This window comes from Rhincodon typus, chromosome 7 (assembly GCF_021869965.1).
Source record: "Rhincodon typus isolate 14 chromosome 7, sRhiTyp1.1, whole genome shotgun sequence".
Lineage (NCBI taxonomy): Eukaryota > Metazoa > Chordata > Chondrichthyes > Orectolobiformes > Rhincodontidae > Rhincodon > Rhincodon typus.
This window is the reverse complement of record NC_063338.1, coordinates 10,827,623-10,849,142: the sequence shown is the minus strand read 5'-3', so window position 1 is coordinate 10,849,142 and position 21,520 is coordinate 10,827,623. Positions and strand designations below refer to the sequence as shown.

Below are 21,520 nucleotides of genomic sequence, written 5' to 3'. Positions count from 1 at the left end.
CAAGAAAGCAAATAGCAGCTGATGTGCTTTGTCATGGTCGCACCAGCAAATTAAGTTGTTGGATCTTTACACCCAGTGTGGTTCTATACTGATGACTGTAGTGTTCTGAAGTGACATTCTGACTAAGAGCAGAGTAGAGCTGCCAACACTCCAGGAAAGATTTGGACACTCTTCTGATACTTCGTGGCTGTGAAACTGAATCATCATTGTGTGAGATTTTTATTCTGTGTTTTTCTTGCACGTGTTAGTTTATCAATTACTTTGCAAAATTGTAGATTGGAAAGAGGGTCATTTGATTTGGTGGGGCACTTGAAGGTCATGTGATGAAACCTCCAAGGATATATGCGCAGGTAGAGCTCGCTATCCCAACATGCAGTGGTTTAGCCTTTCTTTCCATTTGACTGCTAGACGGTTGGGGTCTCAAGAAAATCAGACACACTCAAAAGTAGAGTCAATTTAATTTTGTATTTTTTTGATGGAATACAAGGGTACAAACTGCGTGAATAGAAGTCTTAAAGCTGTAAAGTGTGCTGGCAGCTGGGTGGGATGATGTGCGTTCAACTCTGTCACATGTTGGAGCTGTGAACCTCAGAACTCAGCCAAGTCTGAGGAAAAGGTGGGGAAGGATTTCATTTACCCGGAGAGGAACAGAGCGTCAGTCAACATCACCTCTGTGCTCATGCAGGTGGAATTGAGAGGGGAGATGGTAGTGTGGTGGTAATGTCAGTGGACTTGTAATCCAGAAACACAGGCTGTAATGTTTTGGGTACCTGAGCTCCAACCCCACCATGGCATTGAGTTAAATTTTCACCAAAAAGTACAACCACTGTGGATTGCTGAAAAAGCCCATCTGATTCAGCAATGTCCTCAAAGACCACTGGACAACTCTCATCCCTTTTTAAAAGTCGTTGGTCTCTATGGGGGTTATACCATGTCACTCAGTGACGTGATTATCTGCAGCCCCATCTTTCAGATAATATGGTAACCTGTGACATCATCAAGCCTCTCAACAGAGCTGAACAGATCCCAAGCCACTATTTCCAAAAGGAGTAAAGGACTATTTCCTGGCACCCTGGACCAATATTTCTCCTAAAGCCAGTAGCACTGAATCAGATTATCCAGAATTATCATACTGCTGTTTGTTGGACCTTGCTGTGTGCAAATTGACTAATGAGTGTCCTACATTACAACAGTGACTACACTTTCAAAAGTGCATCATTAGCTGTGAGGTAGCAAGAAATGCAGATGCTGGAGTCAGAGACAACACAGTATGGAGCTGGAGGAACCAAGCGTTGACTCTGAGACCGTTTTGTAGAGCATCTGCACTTTGTACGCAACAAATGTCAACACCTTCTGGTTGCCAACCATTTTAACTCCCACTCCCACTCCCTGGGTGACATGTCCATCCTGGGCCTCCTCCAGTGTCACAATAGCACCACCCACAAACTAGAGCAGCAACACCTCATATTCCATCTCAGGAGCCTACAGCCCGATGGCCTAAACATGGAATTCACCAGTTTTAAAATCTCCCCACCCCGAGCCTCTCATCCCCTTCTCCTTGACTCGACGCAACCTGTCCATCTCCTTTCCCACCTATCCACCCCACTCATCCCACTGATCAATCCCCACCGCTCCCTACCTGCATTCACCTATCACCATCCCACCTACCTTCCCCAGCCCGACCCTTTGTCTCTCTATTTATGTCCCAGCTCCCTTTCCCCTTCCCATTTCCGAAGAAGGGTCCTGACCCGAAACGTCAACTTTCTTGGTCCTCTAATGCAGCCTGGCCTGCATCATTAGCTATGAAGTGCTTCAGGGCATTTTGAGGTCATGAATTGTGGAAAATAAATGCAAGTCTTCCTTACTTAGATATGGGTGACAAAAAGTATGTGGAATGCTGTGGTTGAAGAAGATTTGCCACCAGCTTCATATAGACAACTAGAGATGAGCTATGAATGCTGATCTAGCCAATGACGCCCATGTCCCATGGGCAAATGAACAATTAGGACACCATTTGGCATGATATTAAAAGTTGCAGTCTTCTTTAAGGAGTTAAAAGAAAAATTGTGGGAGCAGTTACTATGTGCATAACCCACCTACCACCGGGAAAGTTGCAGTGAGGTTGTCAAAGATGAGGAGCAGAAACCAGCACAGGAAGGGCAGACGGCCGGGGGTCCAGAGGACAGGGGCGGGGGGCAGTACGGGGTCTACAGGCAGTGAAGACACCTGCAGATGACTGAGAGCCAGTGCTGAAGAAGGCTGTAACTCTCTCTTCTCAAATATCTGAGCTCTCGTCACCGCAACCTGGCATTTTACAGGCAGCTACACAGTGATGCACAGCCCAGACAACAGATGCCCTTTTCTCCAAAGATGGGTGACTGGGTCCAGTGCCTGGAGCAGTCAGCTGGTACCGTACAAGACCCATGTCTCTCCATGACATGACCCTCACAGAGAGGTGAGGACAGTGAGGCCCTGGAAGGGAACAGCTCATCGGGAGGGAAGGTGCTAAGAGGGGAGTGATTGGAGGTAGAGGGTGATAACATTGATGCCCACGCTGCGCAGAGTTGGCCTCACTTCCAATCTCCTTGGGAAAGAGCACCACCCTCCGCTCCCTCTGAGGGGGGTGTGGGAGGGGTGCACCTTCTGGCCCTCCTGCAACATTTGGGTCCAGATGTTGGGGTTGGGGGTCAAGGTTCTAACACAGAAACAGACCCAGCTCCTGTTCCCAGTATCCAGGGTGAAAATGTGGCCCCACATCACGCAACAATATATTAGGTCAGATCGAAGTGGTATGTTTTTGAGGAAGGAGGAGGGAAAACTCCAGAACATCAGACCTGGACAGCTGAAGGCACTGCTGCCTTTGGTGTATTGAAGAGACGCACAATGAGGATGCATTGGCAGAACTGACAGAAGGGGTAAAACAAGGTCACGAACAAGGTTTAAGCACCAGGATGACTATTTTAAAACCAGCCCATTGCTGGACATGGAGTCGACACCGGCCACAGCAAGCAATGGTGGCAATGACTCCTGCAGAATAAACATTTTTTATTCCCATGCCAGCTAAGTCGTAGGCGGCCTGCCGTGTTGTAAGATTTCCTAATCGGCAATGAAACGATGAGGAAGATTTTGCCTTTCGTATTCTGACAGTTTGTTTATATTTCGTTTGATGGATGCCATGCCCCGTCACCACACAGAAGAGCTACAGCTACTAAAATGCAGCAAGGACTCAATCTATTCATAATCGGTGATGGAGATGCCCACAAGCTGTTTGCAATGACCTCCTTTCCTTTCCTGTCCTGTCCCTTCAAGCATCCATTCAATGCCTTCATTTATGGAGCAGTCAAGGTCAGAAGTTAATGGTACGTGAGGTCATTGGAATGGGATATCCATCCTTTCTAGCCCCTCTTTGGCACTTCGTTCCAAGCACTGACTCATTATGCCACTGAGCAGAGCAGAGTTTTGTCAACTTCATTCTCTTCCACACCAACAGTGAAGTGACACTCTAAAATAGATTCTAGACTGCACTAACCAAAGCAGGGCTGGAATGTGAGTAATCACAGTTCCAGGCCTGGACGTCAAGATGGCATTTTATTGACAGCTGGGCTTTGAATGAACGGAAAGGTCATGACTATCAGGTTCTCTTGATAATAATAGTAGACAGTTCAGTCAGTGAAGTTATCATTAGGTGAATGAATAAAGCAATAGCCACTTAATCACTAAGGTTCAAGATAGGGGTTGCTGGCATAATGGAGGTGGAAAGGAACACCACTGGGTCAGACAGGTCATCAACAAGAGTGACCAAATACTGAAACAAAATCTGCTTTTTCAAACTTGGAGAGGACATCTAGGGAAGTTTGTCAAAGTGTGCCATATTGAAGTTTTATCCACCACTAGCCGCTTCTGTTGTGTAAAATGGAATTCCAATACAAAATTGATCCTTCACAGGCAAAAACCTATGTCCTTTTAATGTGCTGTAAGTCATCTTTTTTTCCCTTAATCCCCACAGATATATGAATAAAGGTATGACACAAATAAGGGAACTATTACCCTTAAATAGTACATTTTGGACAATACTTCACAGGAAATACACAAAATTATATAATCTTTGTCGAAGTGGAGCAGTGATCTAGTATGTTGTGAGTGGTGGCTTGAGAATTCTACACTTTTTTTTCGGTTTCCATATTTGTCAATGTGTTGATGCATTTTTTGCGTTACTGTATGGTATTAATATGAAACAGGAAACCTGTGTGTAGTTGTGTTTGGCAATGCAACATTTTGGAAGTGGAGATAAAAATGTAGCATAATTTACAGAATAGAACCCAGGAGTGTATCAGCATTTATAGAGAGTCCCCAGAAGTATATAAATATTTTCAGGCAATCCCCGTACATGTTGCAGTGTTTACAGACAGTCCGCAGGAATATATCGGCATTTACGGACACCGTGTGTAGAGGTCCTTCCCTGCAGGAATCATACTGATTTTGTTGATGACCTTGACTCCTGTGATGTTTTCTGCCCCTGTTTTTCAAAAATTGGCTGAGGTATTTCTTTCCTCATATAATCAGCAACAAATCACTCTTACCAACACAGCATTCACCTTCAGTGGTTGGTATGTATACTTCATCTTGCGAGCAGTTGCACGTTTTTTTTTGTTTTACGCTTTTGAACTATGGACTAGTTTTCAGGTTTGCTATCATTGGCATTGATTCCTGATTTTGGAGCATGATTTATTACTTTCACACTTAGCTGATTGACGGAGACTCCAGTTGACTGCATCTTTATGTTAGTGGATTCGTCCTTGACTTTGGCCCATGGAGGTGTTCAGTTTCAAGATTTGTGTATTGCTGTATGAATCCTTTCAAGAATCCACGGATGCTTGTGGAAAGTTTCCTGCATGTTTCACAGGCTTCACATGATTTTCAGAAGTACCTACTAGTTCCAGGTTAAGCAGCAGGGCTTGCAATGAATGTTTGATTCATTAGACACAGATTCCGCATGTTGAGATGGCTTTTCACAAAGTTTCCTGTGAGGAAAGAACTGGAAATGATTTGCATGCTTTTCTGAAGTACTGTTGGCCTTCATTTGATGGCTCATGTTTGCTGTTAAAAAAAGACTTCCATTTATGTAGCATCTTTCATGACCTCAGGGTGTCTCAAAGCACGATGCAGACAATCGAGCATTTTTAAAGTGCAGCCACATTTGCAATGTAGGAAATGCAGCAATAAATTTGTGTACAGCCGGATTTCACAAACAGTAACTTAATAATGACCAGGTAATCTGCTTTAGTCATATTAGTTGAGGGATTAATATTAGCCAGGGTGAACTCCCCTGTTCTTTTTCAAAATAGCACCCTTAGATCCAACACAGCCACAAGAGAATAGATTAGTTTCAGTTTTTTGATCCAGAAGACTGCACCTCTGACAGTGTAGTACTCAATCAGTACTGCAAAGAAATGGCAGCCTTGATTCTTTGCTGCAAGTCTTCAGAGCGGGACTTGAACCCACCACCTTCAGAAACGAAGGGAAGAGCATCTGAGAATGTGGTGAAAGCAGATTTAACCCATTGCTTTCGAGAGGGAAATAAAACCAAAAGAACTGCAGATGCCGGAAATCCAGGACATCAACAGAAATTGCTGGAGAACCTCAGCAGGTCTGGCAGCACCTGTGGAAAGAAAACAGAGTTAACGTTTTAGGTCCAGTGACCCTTCTTCAGAAAATGAATCTCTAGGGCTGCGTGGAAAACACCAGCGCGTGAGACAAGATGAGTTACTTTTCCAGTGAACCAAATGAATTCCTTCTGTGCTGTAGCCTTTCTGATTCTACTAAAATTATTCAACCTATTAATTTACTTATTGCTGTTGATAGACGTAGCTCAGTTGCTAGCACTCTCGTTTCTGAAACTCAAACTTGTGGGTTCAAATGCTCCTCTCCTCCACTCCCCACAACATCCCTACTCCAAGGCTTGAGTATCTAAATCAAGGCTAATCCTCCGGTGACAGAGCTAAGGGAGCAGATGGTACTGCACTGTTGGATGAGACTTTAAGCAAGACCCCATCTTACATGTGCCCTGTCAGACCAACGCCCTGGCCAATCAACATTACAGCCAGGATTTAGTGCCCAGTGCTCTAAGCTTGATTCGACAACTTCATGGGGTGTGACCAGCTCCCCAGCCACCAGACAGCCTGCTGCACTGAGCACCGATTAGGTACTCAAAATGTTGACCAACGTGCTTCCTGTAAAATTAGGAGCCTCGCCAGTGACATTCTGCCCTGCTTGAGACTGATAACCAGTCAGAGGATGGCACGTTCTGCATCTGGGACGTAGATCCTAAGGTCCAGGCTGTGAGGCCATGAGCTAAAATGGCGAGAAGCTAATGGGAACAGGGTTTTCACGGGGTGGGGAATGCAAAGAGAGGGGTTCTGAAGCAAAAGCAGGGAGGGAGGTGGCATCCAGCACCCACGCATTCCCTCAGCCACCCCCCTCACCCTACCAACACCAATCACCCCAATCACCACCTGATGAGGGGAAGGCAATGAAGCCTTCCTCTCAGGTAATTGGACTGGTGGCAAGGCTTTTACTTGCTGACGGGTTTGAGGGGGCCACCCATGGACCTTCCCGTCCAGCCACGGTGACGAGAGGATGGCGAGCACATCACCCAATTATTTACCCTCCCTGCCACTTGTCCCACCACTTCCAGGGAGGGGAAAGTCACACCATGCAAAATGGTACAGTCGTCACTGTGGGAGATTGCCATTTGTCCAGATGGCCGCTGTTTCTCCTACTTTAATCCTTTTAAAAGTGGCTATAAAATGCTTTTAGATGTCCAGTACTTGCGTAGGAGATGCTATGTACATGTAGTTCTGTCTTTTTTTCTATCGGTCCTCGGATGGAGTAGAAACATGCTTATTGTAGATTGGCTCTCCGAGTAATTTAAATTGTGGGTATCATTAGCGAGCCATGGAGAGAAATGTAGATCCCACTGCTGCAGAATCGTTCTTTTTCTTCTCTTGCAATTGTAATAGAAATGGTTGACCTTCACAGTAAGTCCTTAGCCTGCTAGGCACTGCTAGTTATCTGACTACTTTTATTGTTGCTGTATCAAAAAATAAATGTTTTATTACTTCTTATTTGAGGTCCAATGCAATTGGCATTCTACAGAAGGGGATCAGCAAGTGGCAGCCAATTCCAGTGTAAGGGGAAGGTGTAACTTTGACCTGTTGAGTGACAACCCCATTATAGCTGGAGATGTAATGTTGGTCAGTGAGTGACATTCACACTATAATCGGAATGTGTAGTGGTGGTTAGTGTCAATAAGATCAGTTAGTTTGATGAAATAGGTGTCAGCTAAGGCTCAGTCGGCAACACTGTCCTCTCTGAATCAGAACGTCGTAGGATTAAGCTCCAATTCTGACACAGGAACACAAAATTCGGACTGACGCTTCAGTGCCTGTTGAGAAAGCACTACATTCTTGGAAGAGCTGTCTTGTGGATATATATATATAAATATAAAGCCCTTTCAGACAGACATAAAAGATCCCAAGCATTACTTCAAAGATGCAAGGTCATTGCAATGCACATTGGCTGCCCAGGTGAACCTTCAACCTTGTGTCCCCACCCATTTTGGGAATTGGCAGAGGAAATGACATCATGAGAAGCCGGTGGAAGCGATGTCATGGACAGCCAGCGGTATGGCACGTGTGTCAGTGTGAGGATTTGCTGCTTCCATGTTGGGATTTCAAATTCCCTGCTGTATGAAAAAACCCAAGCAAAGGCCGTGGGTTACAACTCTATCCACTGCTTAGCTTCCAGTCACAGTCATTAATAGTAATAACGCAAGAGCATTTTGCACTAAACCTTAAAAACAAATCAATAACCCTGCTGAGAAGTGAAATGATCCAAGCCCCACAGCTCAAACCTTATTCTATCGTAGCCCATTAAAATCACAACAGCTGGGAGTCCTCAGGTTTTTGTTTTTTTTCGTTTATGGAGGCTTGAATTTCATTGGGCAGAAGTGGGTGTGCTTCACTAAACGAGATGTCACTGTGTGGCAATGCCATGCATTGGTGGGAGTTGGCTTTTCTTTTGTCTAGGTGCTGATGAGCAATTATTGGAATAATTTGTTTAAAACGCTGGGTTTCTGTTTCCAATTTTTTTTATCAAAGCCAACAATTGTACCATCCCACCGCTAACCCTGCCACCAAATCACGCTACCCTAGGAGATTGCCTGCTTCGCATACAGTGGTACCACCAGCGTTGTGAACTATAAAGGGTCATTTTATGTTATATATTTGTTCATGGGTTGTGGACATCACTATCAAGGTCATGTGATAACACCCATTCCTAAATGCCCTCCTAAAAGTGACAATGAGCCACTTCCTCCTCCTCCCCCAGTCTTCTGGCCAGCAGTTATTCCTCGGCCAACTCCCAAAACAGGTGATCCATTCATCGTCACCATATTGCTGCTTTTGAGAGCTTGCTAGTTTAAAGGTGGTTGCTGCATTTCTTAAAGTACAACGGCGATTACACTTAAAAATGCTTCATTGGCTTCCAAAAATCCCTAGGTCAAGAATGCAAGCCTTGCATTCTTGCCTTCTGTTTCCTTTAAAAAGGACCTTTTAAATTGTCCATCTGTCTGCTGGAGTTTGAAATCTTACCCTTTGAGTTGGGTGTGGAGCTGTTGGCGGGGGGAAGCAGAAGCAAAAGGAGGGCCAGAGATTTGTATTTTTTTAACTTGGAGGCAACCAAGAGAGATTCTGTACACTCATTGTTTCTGATATATTTTTGTTCTGAAAGGGAATGATGTGTGAATGTGTGCTCAATTTTTTTGGCTTGGTTTATGTCTAGAGGCTATTTCAAGCTAATGCATCTGCTATCCATCTGCATGTCTACTCGCATCAAATAACGTCAAACCAAAAATAAATTTGTGTAATGAAAAGCAATACTTTTGTGTCATTTTGCTGCCATTCAAAAACTGGCTCATTCTGGAACCCACGGCTCTTGCTTTAAGCTGGGCAACTAACGAATATCCTTGTGGTAGCACTTTTGCCCACTTGCGCGTGCATGTGAGATTTATTTCTCTACAGGATCTCTCCCAGTGCCTCGGAACTGGAAGTTGTTTAGCCTGTTTCACCATTCAATTACATCCTGGCTGATCCGTGCCTTAACTCCATCTCTCCACCGCACCCCCACCGCCCCCGCCCCACCTTCCTTTAATACCCTAAATATCCAACAAAAAAAGTTATTAAGCACAGTTTCACCATTTTCATAGAACCCCTACAGTGTGGAAGCAGGCCACCTGGACCATTGAGTCCACACTGATCCTCCAAAAAGCATCCCACCCAGAACCACCCCACTATCTAAACCCCTGCCCTATCCCTGTAACCCTACATTTCTCATGGCTAACCGACCTACCCTGCACAACCCGGGGCACTATGGGCAATTTAGCACGGCCAATCGCCTAACCTGCACATCTTTGGACTGTGGGAGAAAACCGGAGCACCCGGAGGAAACCTACGCAGACACGGGGAGAACGCTCAAACTCCCCACAGACAGTCGCCTGAGGGTGGGATCGAACCCGGGTCCCTGGCGCTGTGAATTTAAAATTAATTCCAGTCTCAAACACCTTATTTAAGGAGAGTGCATCAAAATTTTTACTCCCATGTGTGAAGAAGTCATCCAAAAAATAAAAGACCGTCCTATTAGTGGCGCTTGGAAGATGAGTTTCCAAGGAAAGCTCTCTTGTCACCTTCAGCTCCACAGTCAATCATTTTTGCTGCAGTTGTGATTCTTGGTAAAAATTTTCTTCAGTTGAGAAAACTTATGCTGTTATTTATAACTGACAAGCATGTGGTGAGTTTTCTGCGTCACTCAATGCAGGAGACTCAGCAGGAGATTCCTGGACATGGTGACTTTGAAAATTATGTTTCAGCTTTAAGCATCTCCACAAAGCATTCCTGGTGAAGAAAGCACTGGGTGTGATGAGCATTGAAAATAAAGCCAGGGATTCTAAAACCATCATCTGACATTGCTACATAGCAACTCATCCAGCATTGGAACAGAGACAGTACAGGGTTAGATATCGTCCTTTCAAGATGTGTCCCTATATACGCCCATATGGCGCCTTTCATGACTTCAGGATGCGTTACCTCAAAATATTTTACAGCCATGAAGAGCCATTACTATGTTACTGTCAGAAATAAGGCATTCAGTTTGTACATGGGGGGCTTTCTCATGCCTGTAATGTGGGGTCTTAGTTTACCTAAAGGCAGGAAGGCTACCCACTGAGCTGTAGTTGATCCTAATGTGCCTTTATTAGGAAATGGAATTTTCAGAAACTGGAGGTTACCAAAAACATAAATTTCAATTGAAAATTTGCTGAAATCCCAAATCTGGATTTTGACTTAACTCTGAACATTCCTTTTACTGTTTGCAATGGCCATTCCCAGCTTATGAAAGTTCATGATAGTGTTCAAAAGCTCACGCTTGCCAAGTTGTTGTTCTTTGGATGGGAGGAAAGGATCGAGGAACTGTTGAAAGTTATGCTAACTTATGTACTGTTTGAGCACGTGGCAGGAATATGTGTTCATTGGTTATTTATTTATTGCAACTTTGCATCGGAGGCCTATTCAGATTATGAACCAGGTTGTGCTAGGTTCTCAGAGCCAGTAACTACTCATGTCTTTCCACAAAATGTCAGGAAGGGAAGTGTGCACCTTGACCAAATTTTGGTTGCCTTCAGACGTCTGGGATCTCCCATTTTAACGTGTTCTTAAAATTGTTGTTTGCATTTCTGGCATATGCCACGTGTCACTTAGTCCTTGAAGTCCAGCTAAAGCTATTAACTAGCCGCCGTGGTGCTGTTTGCTGGAACTATTATTTTTGTGCTCAAAATTCCCACTCATACCTAACAAGAGCGACTATCTTAAAATCTTACCGTCAAGCCAGGGGATCAACCCTGGTTCAATGAAGAGTGCAGGGTGGCATGCCAGGAGCAGCACCAGGCATACCTGAAGATGAGGTATCAACCTGGTGAAGCCACCAAACAGGACTACGTGCATGCCAAACAGCAAAAGCAGCAAGTGATAGACAGAGCTAAGCGATCCTACAATCAACGGATCAGATCTAAGCTCTGCAGTCCTACCACATCCAGTCATAAATGGTGGTAGATAATTAAACAACTCACTGGAGGAGGAGGCTCCACAAATATCCCCATCCTCAATGATGGAAGAGCTCAGCATATCAGTGCAAAAGATAAGGCTGAAGCATTCGCAACAATCTTCAGCCAGAAGTGCTGAGTGGATGATCCATCTCGGCCTCCTCCAGTGGTCCCCAGCATTACAGATATCAGTCTTCAGCCAATTCAGTTCACTCCACATGATGTCAAGAAACGGTTGGAGACACTGGATACTGCAAAGGCTACGGGCCCTGACAACATTCCAACAATAGTACTGAAAACTTGTGCTCCAGAACTTGCCGCTCCCCTAGCCAAGCTGTTCCAGTACAGTTACAACACTGGTATCTATCCGACAATGTGGAAAGTTGCCCAAGTATGTCCTGTGTACACAAAGCAGGACAAATCCAGCCTGACCAATTACTGCCCCATTAGCCTACTCTCGACAATCAGTAAAGTGATGAAAGGTGTCATCAACAGTGCCATCAAGCAGCACCTGCTCAATGACGCCCAGTTTGGGTTCCGCCAGGGTCACTCAGCTCCTGATCTCATTACAGCCTTGGTTCAAACATGGACAAAAGAGCTGAATTCCAGAGGTGAGGTGAGAGTGACAGTCCTTGATATTAAGGCTGCATTCGACCGAGTGTGGCATCAAGGAGCCCTGGCAAAACTAGAATCAATGGATATCAAGGGGAAAACGCTCTGGTGGTTGGAAGTCAATCATCTTAGCTCTAGGACATCTCTGCAGGAGTTTCTCAGGGTAGTGTCCGAGGCCCAAACATCTTCAGCTGCTTCATCAATGACCTTCCCTCTATCATAATGTCAGAAGTGGGGATTTTCGCTACTGATTACACAATGTTCAGCACCATTTGTGACTCCTCAGATACTGAAGCAGTCCATGTTCAAATGCAGCAAGATCTGGCCAGTGTCCAAGCTTCGGCTGACATGTGGCAAGTGACATTCACACCGCACAAATTCCAGGCTATGACCATCACCAATAATAGACTATCTAACTACTGTCCCTTGACATTCAATGGTGTTGCCATCACTGAATCCCCCACTATCAACATCATGGGGGTTACCATTGACCAGAAACTCAACTGGACTCACTACATTAACAGAGTGAATACAAGAGCAGGCCAGAAGCTAGGAATACTGCAGCGAGTAAGTCACCTCCTGACTCCTCAAAGCCTCCCCATCATCTATGAGGCACAAGAGAGGAGTGCAATGGAATACTCCCCACTTGCCTGGATGAGCGCAGCCGCAACGACGCTCAAGAAGCTTGACACCATCCAGGACAAAAAAACCGCTTGATTGGCACTACATCCACAAGCATCCACTTCCTCCACCACCGAGGCTCAGTAGCAGCAGTGTGTACTATCTACAAGATGCACTGCAGAAATTCACCAAAGATCCTCAAACAGCACATTCCAAACCCACGACCACTTCCATCTCGAAGGACAAGGGCATCAGACATATGGGAACGCCACCACCTCCAAGTTCGCCTCCAAGTCCCTCACCATCCTGACTTGGAAATATATTGCCGATCCTTCATTGTAGCTGGGTCAAAATCCTGGAATTCCCTCCCTAATGGCATTGTGGGTCAACCCACAGCAGAAGGTCTGCAGCGGTTCAAGAAGGCAGCTCACCACCTTCTTAAGGGCAACTAGGGATGGACAAGAAATGCTGGCCAGCCAGCGATGCCCACATTCCACAAATGAATTTAAAAAAGGATTCATTTGTGTGAAGCACTTTGCACTTTGGGATGTGAGAGCAACAATGAGATACAATCTGAGTGCACATGCTTTTCTTTCTTTGTACTGGCTGAAAATCACTACTCTGGCATGGTTTCATGTAGTCTGCTGGCTGGTTCACTGCACAACCATGTGAGTAAAACAAAACATAGAAGAAAAATCATAGGGGTCATCAAAACAGCTTTTTTCCTGGTTTCTTTGAAAACTTCTGTTCAACAGTTATAAAAAAATGTTGGAGATGTTATGGACCAGACCAAGACCCCTCAAAATATATCAAGAAGACCTTAATTTGTTCTTACTTTAAAGGCAAGTGCCAGGGATTGCGTTCCAGATGCAATTCGATTAATCAAACTACCAGTCTTCAAGCAAAACGCACTTTATTCATTCACTATAGTTAATATACAGCAAAAGAAAGAATTTGAATAACAACTCTATTGTAAAACTTAATAGAATGATAGATTATTTAATGACTAAACTAACTGTTCCAATGTAGTAACATCGCAAAAACACACCCTTGGCAAAGACAAGTTCAGTAAAACAAATTGTCTCACATGCAATTCTAGCAGCAGGAAGAGAACCCCAACTTTTAGCTGTAACCAAGAGAGGAAAAATGGTTTCCTCATCCAGCTTCAAGACCCCAGCAGCAACTGCTACTGAAAAATTAAATCTAAAAACCCTGATTCTGTGGGAGCTTGACCCCACCCATTCAGGCTACTTCTATTGCTCCAACTCTTTTTTTAAAAAAACACCCAAGGCCTCACAAACAGTTTACTTTATTGGCTCTGAGTAGACTGCTCGGCGCCTCTCTCTTAACCTTCCTTCGTAAAAAACCAGGACAAAGTACGTACCTTGAAGCCATTGTACCATTACAGAAATGACTAAAAAGGCTATTGACCGATGATGAAGAATCATCCAGTTTCCCAAGAGCTCTTCATTTACTCATTGCTGAAAAAGGTGCTGTTAATCTTAAGATTTAACATGTCAAGTCACCAATGAGGAAAGTGTAAGAACTGAGCAGTGAGAAGCAGGAGCTCATATGATTAAGACCTCCAGGAATTTGTTCATCCAGAGTTGGCAGCTCTAACTGGGAATAAGAACAGGAGAGAAGGGAAGCATGTGCACAGATGAATTAGTATTATAATCCACATGAGACACATGGAAGTGGGCCAAAGGTACATAGGCATTCATTGTAAATTTAAATGCAGTTCTTTTTCACAGAAGGGCCATTTAAACAAATCTGACGTTATTATATGTAGTGTTTTGTCAAGAGTGTAGAACTTGGTCAGATTGATCCTTGTGTGAAGTGCAGCATCATTTATGAAATATCTACACATATAGGTTCCACTACGTTAGGTCTATGAGGGGTGAAGTAGAGAAAAGAGAGTCCAATTTCAATAATGCCCTTCACATTCTCAGGACGTCCCAAAGTGCCTTACAGCCAGCAAAGCAGTTTTGAAGTGTAATCATTGTTATTGTATATGAAGTGTGGCAGCTAATTTGCACATATCAAGCTTCCATAAACAGTGGTGAGATAATAAAATAATGAGTTGGATAAATACAGACCAGAACAGTGGAGAGAACTTTGCTGATTTTCATGCAATTTTTTTAGGAGGGGGTTAGGGCCCCAGGTTTAATGTCTCATCCAAAAGTTGGCACCTTCATCAGCACAGCATTCGCTCAGCCTTTCAGTTGAGTGTCTGCCTAGATTGTTGTGCTCGGGTTTCTTGGTGTGGGACATGTACCCACAAACTTCCAACTTATGGGCAAGCATGCTGCCAACTGAGTCACAGCTGACACCTACTGGAAGGAATGTGGCCTTGTAAGGGATATGACTTAACATGTTTTGTTAGTTTCATGGTTGGTTGCCACAAGTTTGCACAATCATTGCTTCAATCGCAGATTAGTGGTGGCATCTGTCCCACTGCCTCTCACGGCTCTGCACAGTTCTTTGGCTCAAATGATCCAATGGAATCATCAGTTGTGTTTCGGCAAATAAAGAAAAACACAAAGTCCCACAATGGAGCAATTAATATCGCCTTGCACTCCTAATGTTTCAGAGATGTTAAACCAAGACAGCCTGTACCCTTGCTTGGATATGTATAAGATCCAAGAGCCTTGTCTGGAAGAAAAGCAGACTGTCCTGGCCAATTCTCAGACAGATTGTACTTTTAGGTTATTTGCCACAACTGGGTTAGGTTCCTGTGCAGTATACTTCTTCACACTTGGACAGCATTACTGTTTGGACAAGTGACAGTATTTTTTTCTTGAACTGTTCATTGTCCAAGTTCTTTACAGTGGTTTCATTGTTTAAAAAGTGCTGATAGTGAAGAGTAGCAGAATTGAAAAAAAGACTTTCAACAGAGAGGAGATCTCTGGGAGTGATTACCAGGTAATAATCTCAAGCAGCAGTTCAGTGATGCTCTATATCCTTGGAGTGAAGACGAGATGATTGAAAGTGCAATGAATTATATTATCTCAACATTGCTCCACTGCATTCATTTTCTTCAGTAATTTGCAGTGTGGAATTGGTGATTGTTCCTTTCTCATTTTCGTTTTGTCCCTGGCAGCAGGTATCGCACAGCAGCTTTGATACTGCAGCTAAATGTCACGTGGTCATTGAAGAATTAACAGTTTCATGCAATGTTTTAGCATGATTAGATTTCAGATTCAGGTTTTATTGTCATGTGTACTGAAGTACGGGGTACAAGAGTACAGTGAAAAGTGTACAATGTCACCACACGGTACCATCTTAGGTACTAAATCTTAGTGACAGGAAATGAAATATAAAGAACTAAGTTTAAAAAGTTCAGCAACACAGTCTTCTTAGCAAAAAATTAGAAAAATAAAGAAATGATGAAGTTAAAATATCGAACATTACAGTCCTTTCTTGAGCTGTGGACCTGCAGATGCTCCAAGGTGGGCTTTCCCCAAGAGGGCTTGCTGTCCCCCCACACTGGGCCAGGATCATACACCATCACTCGCAAGGCTTCGGTTCCAGTTGCTTCTGCCACCAACCTTTGCTGGTGCTGCTGCTTCGTCGCTGACCACCATCCGGGCTCACGCTGGACCCCAACAGCTGCCATGCTCCGTCACCATCGCTGTCTCCATGACCTCCAAAGGGTAGGTAAGAAGCAGTAAAAGCTAAAAAAAAAAACTGAGAAAAGGTGGCAAGCAAAGAGGAAAGCGGGTGGAATAGATGAGATCCAGGCTCAAGAGCCCAGATGCTACCTACCCCACCGCTGCCGCCTTGTACGTGGGTTTATTTGGGAAGTACCAGTTATTCAGTAAGTCTGCCCAGTTTATTTTGTCATGCAGCTGCAGTTGTGTGGTTTGGCTTCCACTTGTAATGGAATTTATTTAATCGCAGAATGTGGGCATCGTTAGCAAGGCTAGTATTTGTTCCCCTTCCTAACTGATGTTGAGAAATTGTTGAATCACTGCTGACTCTGTGCTGTAGGTACACACCATGCTGCTAGAGAGAGAGTTGCAGAATTTTGATCCGGTGATGGCATATCAAGTCCAATATGACACTTCGGAACTGCGCCCAACTTGGAGGGGAATTTGCGGATGGTCGTGTGCCCATGTGCCTACAGCCACTAAAATAAAACAAAGAGCCACAGATGCTGGAAATCTGAAATAAAGACAGAAATTCCTGGAGAAGCTCAGCAAATCTGGTAGCATTTTTAGAGAGAAAGCAGAGTTAACATTTTGAGCCCCAGTGACCCTTCTTCAGAACAAGCTGAACTTGTAAGGCAACTTCTTGTGATTTACGCACAAAGTTTCTTAAATCCCTCAGTGCTGTAGTTTTCTGATGTCTTTCTCCACTTAAATAATATTAAACTCCTACACTTCCTGACAATGTGAACAATCTCACATTATGCCACATTATATTCCATGTGCCAACATTTTGCTTAACCTGTTTATATCCCTCTGTAGACACTTTGTGTGATCCCCAGCACTTGCCTGCCAACTAATTTTTGCATCCTCCCCAAACTTGGTGCTACAGTTCACATCCGTTATCCAGTTCATTAACATAGATTGTAAATAATGGTGATTTGGATGTGACGAAAATTAACACTCTTCCTCAGATTTTTATTTTCATGGCCTTTCCCCATACCGTTGGCTGAAGGTACCTCAGTGAACTTGTAACGTGGACAGATCCCTATGAGGTCATAAAGGATTGGAAAGACAGTGGAAAATTGTAGCCCATTGCTGGAGACCGCAAAAATTGAAATTCCCTGCATGGGAAACAGGGATTTGAAAGAGGACTGGGCTGATTGAGCTTCTGCACTTCAATCCATCAGTTGACCACCATGAGGAAAATCATGCCCTTGACCTCAAAGAGATCAGCGTCAAGGCATTTCCAAAGGCTAGCTAGAAAAGTGGAAGGCAGAAGTGATCTCCTCCCATTTGTCAGCGTCACAAGTGGTGAAGTAGCAGGTCTAATTGATGATTAGGAATCGGTGCAGGCTTGATGGACCAAAGGACCTGTTCCTGTGCTGTGTTGTTCTTTTGAAATGAGAAGTTGCAGGCTTCCACGCTGATCATCGTTCCCCGGCCTGAAACCCAGATACCCCGCAAAGATTTACTTGACGATGCCCTGACGTAGAGTTCAAGGGGACGCCATCCGTTACTTGAACACTGAAAGCTTGTAATCAGTGCTGATGTGACAGCACTGCAGGACCAGATTGTTGGGAACATGTTTTGGCCAGCCCTCTAAGCCAGACATACAGATCTGCATGTGTTCTTCGTCCCATAAGTCAGCCTCGCAAAATTTCTGCAGCGTCTTGGCAGTGATCAGCAAATAATGAGTGGTTACTGCCATGAGGACCTTGACAAGTTGAATGAAATTTTTGGTGTGGGGACCCATGGTAGAACATCACCCATAGCTTGATGTTTCCCCTGTACATGCCCATGTCCGTGTTGTACCATGTTAGCTGTGGACAGCATCTTTAAATCCATTGGTGGCATCTTCACAAGCTCAACTGTGTTTGGTGGATTTCAATTCTGATCAGTTTAAGGGAGGCAAAATTGGGGAATTTCTCTGATGCCCATGTTGCTGTGAACTCCTTTTTCTCAATAATAGCCTATTGTGGCTCAATATCTGTGAGAACTCTGGAGACATAGTAGTCTGGCCATCTGATCCCATTGTGTTTTATTTAAAATAAGGCTGTTTCTAGAGTTATGGTTGACACGTGCTGATATGATTGTTGGAAAAGTTGGTTTACAGTGTACAGGCACCTTAGACAAAATTAGTATATCTTTGGTTCGGTTGAATGAGCATTGCTGACACTCGTTTCAACACCCCATGTGATCTTTCTGCAAGAGTTGTCTGCGAGGTTTGTTGACTTGGGCCAATTGAGGTTTGGAAGTTCCGCACTGCGGTTTAACTTTATCATGAATTATTGATGGTCCATGACGTTTTTGGGTGGTGGAATGTGTCCTAATGTCTTCTGCCTTTTGTACTCCTGCCATTATTCTTATTGCTTGAACCACATGGCCCAAGAATTTGAGCACTGGCTCGGATAATTCACATTTCTTATTGAGTTTCGACCTGGAATCCCGTAATGTACATAAGACTCACCGTACCCTGTTGGCTCGTTGAGCTTTGGTCCATCCAAGGATGGTAATATCATCCATGCAACATATGACTCCTTCCGTAGTTACCAATATGTTCAACGTTGTTTGCTTAAACAGCTCAGGTATAGATATGACACCACAGGCCAGGCGGTTAGGAAAGCTCAACAGTTTAGCGTCCTGGTCTAAAGAAAGAGAAGCTGCAGTTCATGTCTAACTTAGTGAGTGTGCTGTTTATGAGCATTGGCTTCTGACTGTGAAGGACCTACATTTGTTTTTAATCATCCTTTTTCTTTCTACATATCTATAGAAGCTTTTAGGTTCAGTAAAATATTTGGCTGTTGGATTCTAATTGAGCACCATTCTGATTGACTGCCAAGTTAGTGTGCCCGTTCGGAATCTTAGAATCCCTACAGCGTGGAAACGGGCCATTCGGCCCATCAAATTCACAGCAACCCTCCGAAGACCATCCCACCCAGACCCACCTGCCCTACCCTATCCCTGTAACCCTGCATTTTCCATGGCTAATCCACTTAGAGTACACATCCCTGGACACTACGGGCAAATTAGCATGGCCAGTCTGCATAACCTGCACATCTTTGGGACTGTGGGAGAAAACTGAAGCACCTGGAGGAAACCCACCCAGACACAGCGAGAATGTGCAAACTCTATACAGTCGCCCGAGGGTGGAATCATGTCCCTGGTGCTGTGAGGCAGCAACGCTGACCACTGAGCTACTGTGTCACTCTGTTTGCTTGTAGAATACACTAACTCATTCTGGGCCACTGCCTTATTGGTGCTCAACCACAAATTTTTGATATATCAGTCTTAGGTTGAATGAAAATTCAGCTCTTCAAGCCTGTCCCTGGCTGCTCTGAATTTCAACTCTATTTGCCAGCCTTAGTTCCTCGTCTTTCAGTAGAGTTTGGCCACCACCTCAATGACCTAACTACCACTGAATATAACAACATCAATATCCTAAGGTTCACCACTGACAAGAAGCTTAACTGGCCCAGCAACTTTATACTTTGGCTGCAGAAACAGGTCAGAGGCTGGGTATTTTGAGGCAAGTAACTTACCGCGTGTTTATCAAAAGCCTGTCTACAATCTGTAAGACACGAGTCACGAGTACGATGCAAAGATGATTGTAACAGGATGGATGCTGAAAGGACAATTCCTCCTATGGGAGCGAGTGCAACTTGGGGCCGTGGTTTAAAAATAAAGGGTCTCTTATTTGGAAGAGAGACAAGAAGAATTTTGTTCTTAATCATCAGTCTATGAAGATCTCCTCCAAAGAGTAGTAAATTAGATTTATTGAGTATTTTTAAGGCTGAGTTACATACACTGTTGACTGACAAGGGAGTCAAAGGGAATGTGGGTGGCAGGAAAACAGATTTGTAACCTTTACAACCCAAGGTATTGGTGGTGCTTCAATGATAAACATTCTAGCATCTGAGTCCTAAGGTAGTTGGTTCATTTCCCACACCAGAGAAGTGGCCTGACATTTTAGTGCAGTACTGAAGGAATACTGCTTTTTCAGATGAGACCTTAACACTACCCGCCTCACATGTACATCTCATTGTGATTTAAAATTCCTCTGGTCAATATTTACCACTCAGTTCAATATCATTAAACCAGATTATATGGCCATTGTCGCATTGTTGTTTTTGGGAAATTTTCTGTGCAATTTGCCTTTGAAGCATTTTGCAACATCCTAAAGGTCATGAAAGACATAATCTAAATGCAAGCCTTTCTTTTTCTCTGAATGTGACTGTGATCAATTGCTAAGAATAGGCGATTTTCTGTGTTCTGAGCCAGCAGCTTAATAGGAATTGGATTAATACCAGCAAAACTGATCCTGCGTGAGCTCCTGACTTAGAGGTGAATGGGAGCATCCAAACACTTGAGACTTAATTTTGAAACTCTCTTCTCGGGCAGTAAAGCTGCTTTGCTTTCTCCATAATAATGTCAAGTTAGTGAGTGCCGTACAATTCCCTCCAGGATTCAGATGAAAAACTGAGCTACATGGTGAGTGGAGGATAGTGTGAACCATATTTTAGGCAGTAGTGACACGGAAGTAGCCAAAGGATCAGACCTGAACAGAAAATCGCTCTTTCAAGTCCAACGCCAGAGAATCGAGTGCAGAATGTAGGCTGACATTCTGGTACAGCCCAGTTTGGCTGCTTTAGTGTTGAAGGTGCTATTTTTGAGAGGTGAAAGATGAGAGTTCAACTGAGACCCCTCTCAGGTGGAGTGTCAAATATTCCAGAGCATTTTCTCAAAGAAGAGCAGGGCAGTTTTCCCAGTCATCTGTCAATATTGATCCATCAACTGACAACACTAGAAAAAGCAAATCACTTGCATGTTATCAACAGATGCTATTTTGCGCAAATTGGCTGCTGCATTTCCTGCATTGCAATAGTGACTGCACTTCACTAAGTACTTAAGTGGATAAAAAGCGCTTTCCTAGTCCTATGGGCCACTATATGCATTGCATAAATGCAATCCTTACTTGTTCAATGAATGTGTCCTAAACTCTGTCTTGCTTGCTGACATGGGTATGCTTGTGACATGTTATAAATGATCACGATTGGCGCTTACACAACACAATACAAACTTAAGCCACACCCTCATGGGATTCCAGTGCTTTTTAACTTGCTTGCAGTTCAAATCCCACTCCTAATTAATCTGTTTTGTGCATCTCAAAATATTAACATTTGGTCTGCCCAAAGCCCTGTTCTGGTACAACTAAGAAATTTAATTGAGTTAAAATATCCCGAGCTTCGTTTGTAAACGAAACCAAACTAAACCACAAAAGAAATTTGAGCATGTATATGACAAGTTGATAAGATAAGCAAACGTTCTGCAATAATTTCTGAGGAAGGGTCCAGACCCGAAACATCAGCTTTCCTGCTCCTCTGATGCTGCTTGGCCTGCTGTGTTCATCCAGCTCTACACCTTGTTATCTCAGATTCTCCAGCATCAGCAGTTCCCACTATCCCTTCTGCAATAATTGTAGTTC

The 21,520-nt window shown here is 43.9% G+C and overlaps 1 protein-coding gene across 1 annotated transcript in view; it reads left to right on the top strand.

Annotated features, from left to right (window-relative positions):
• Positions 1-21,520, top strand: part of LOC109932140 (partitioning defective 3 homolog B) — an 851,675-nt gene that overhangs the window by 749,932 nt on the left and 80,223 nt on the right. The gene's annotated exons all lie outside the window — the stretch shown is intronic.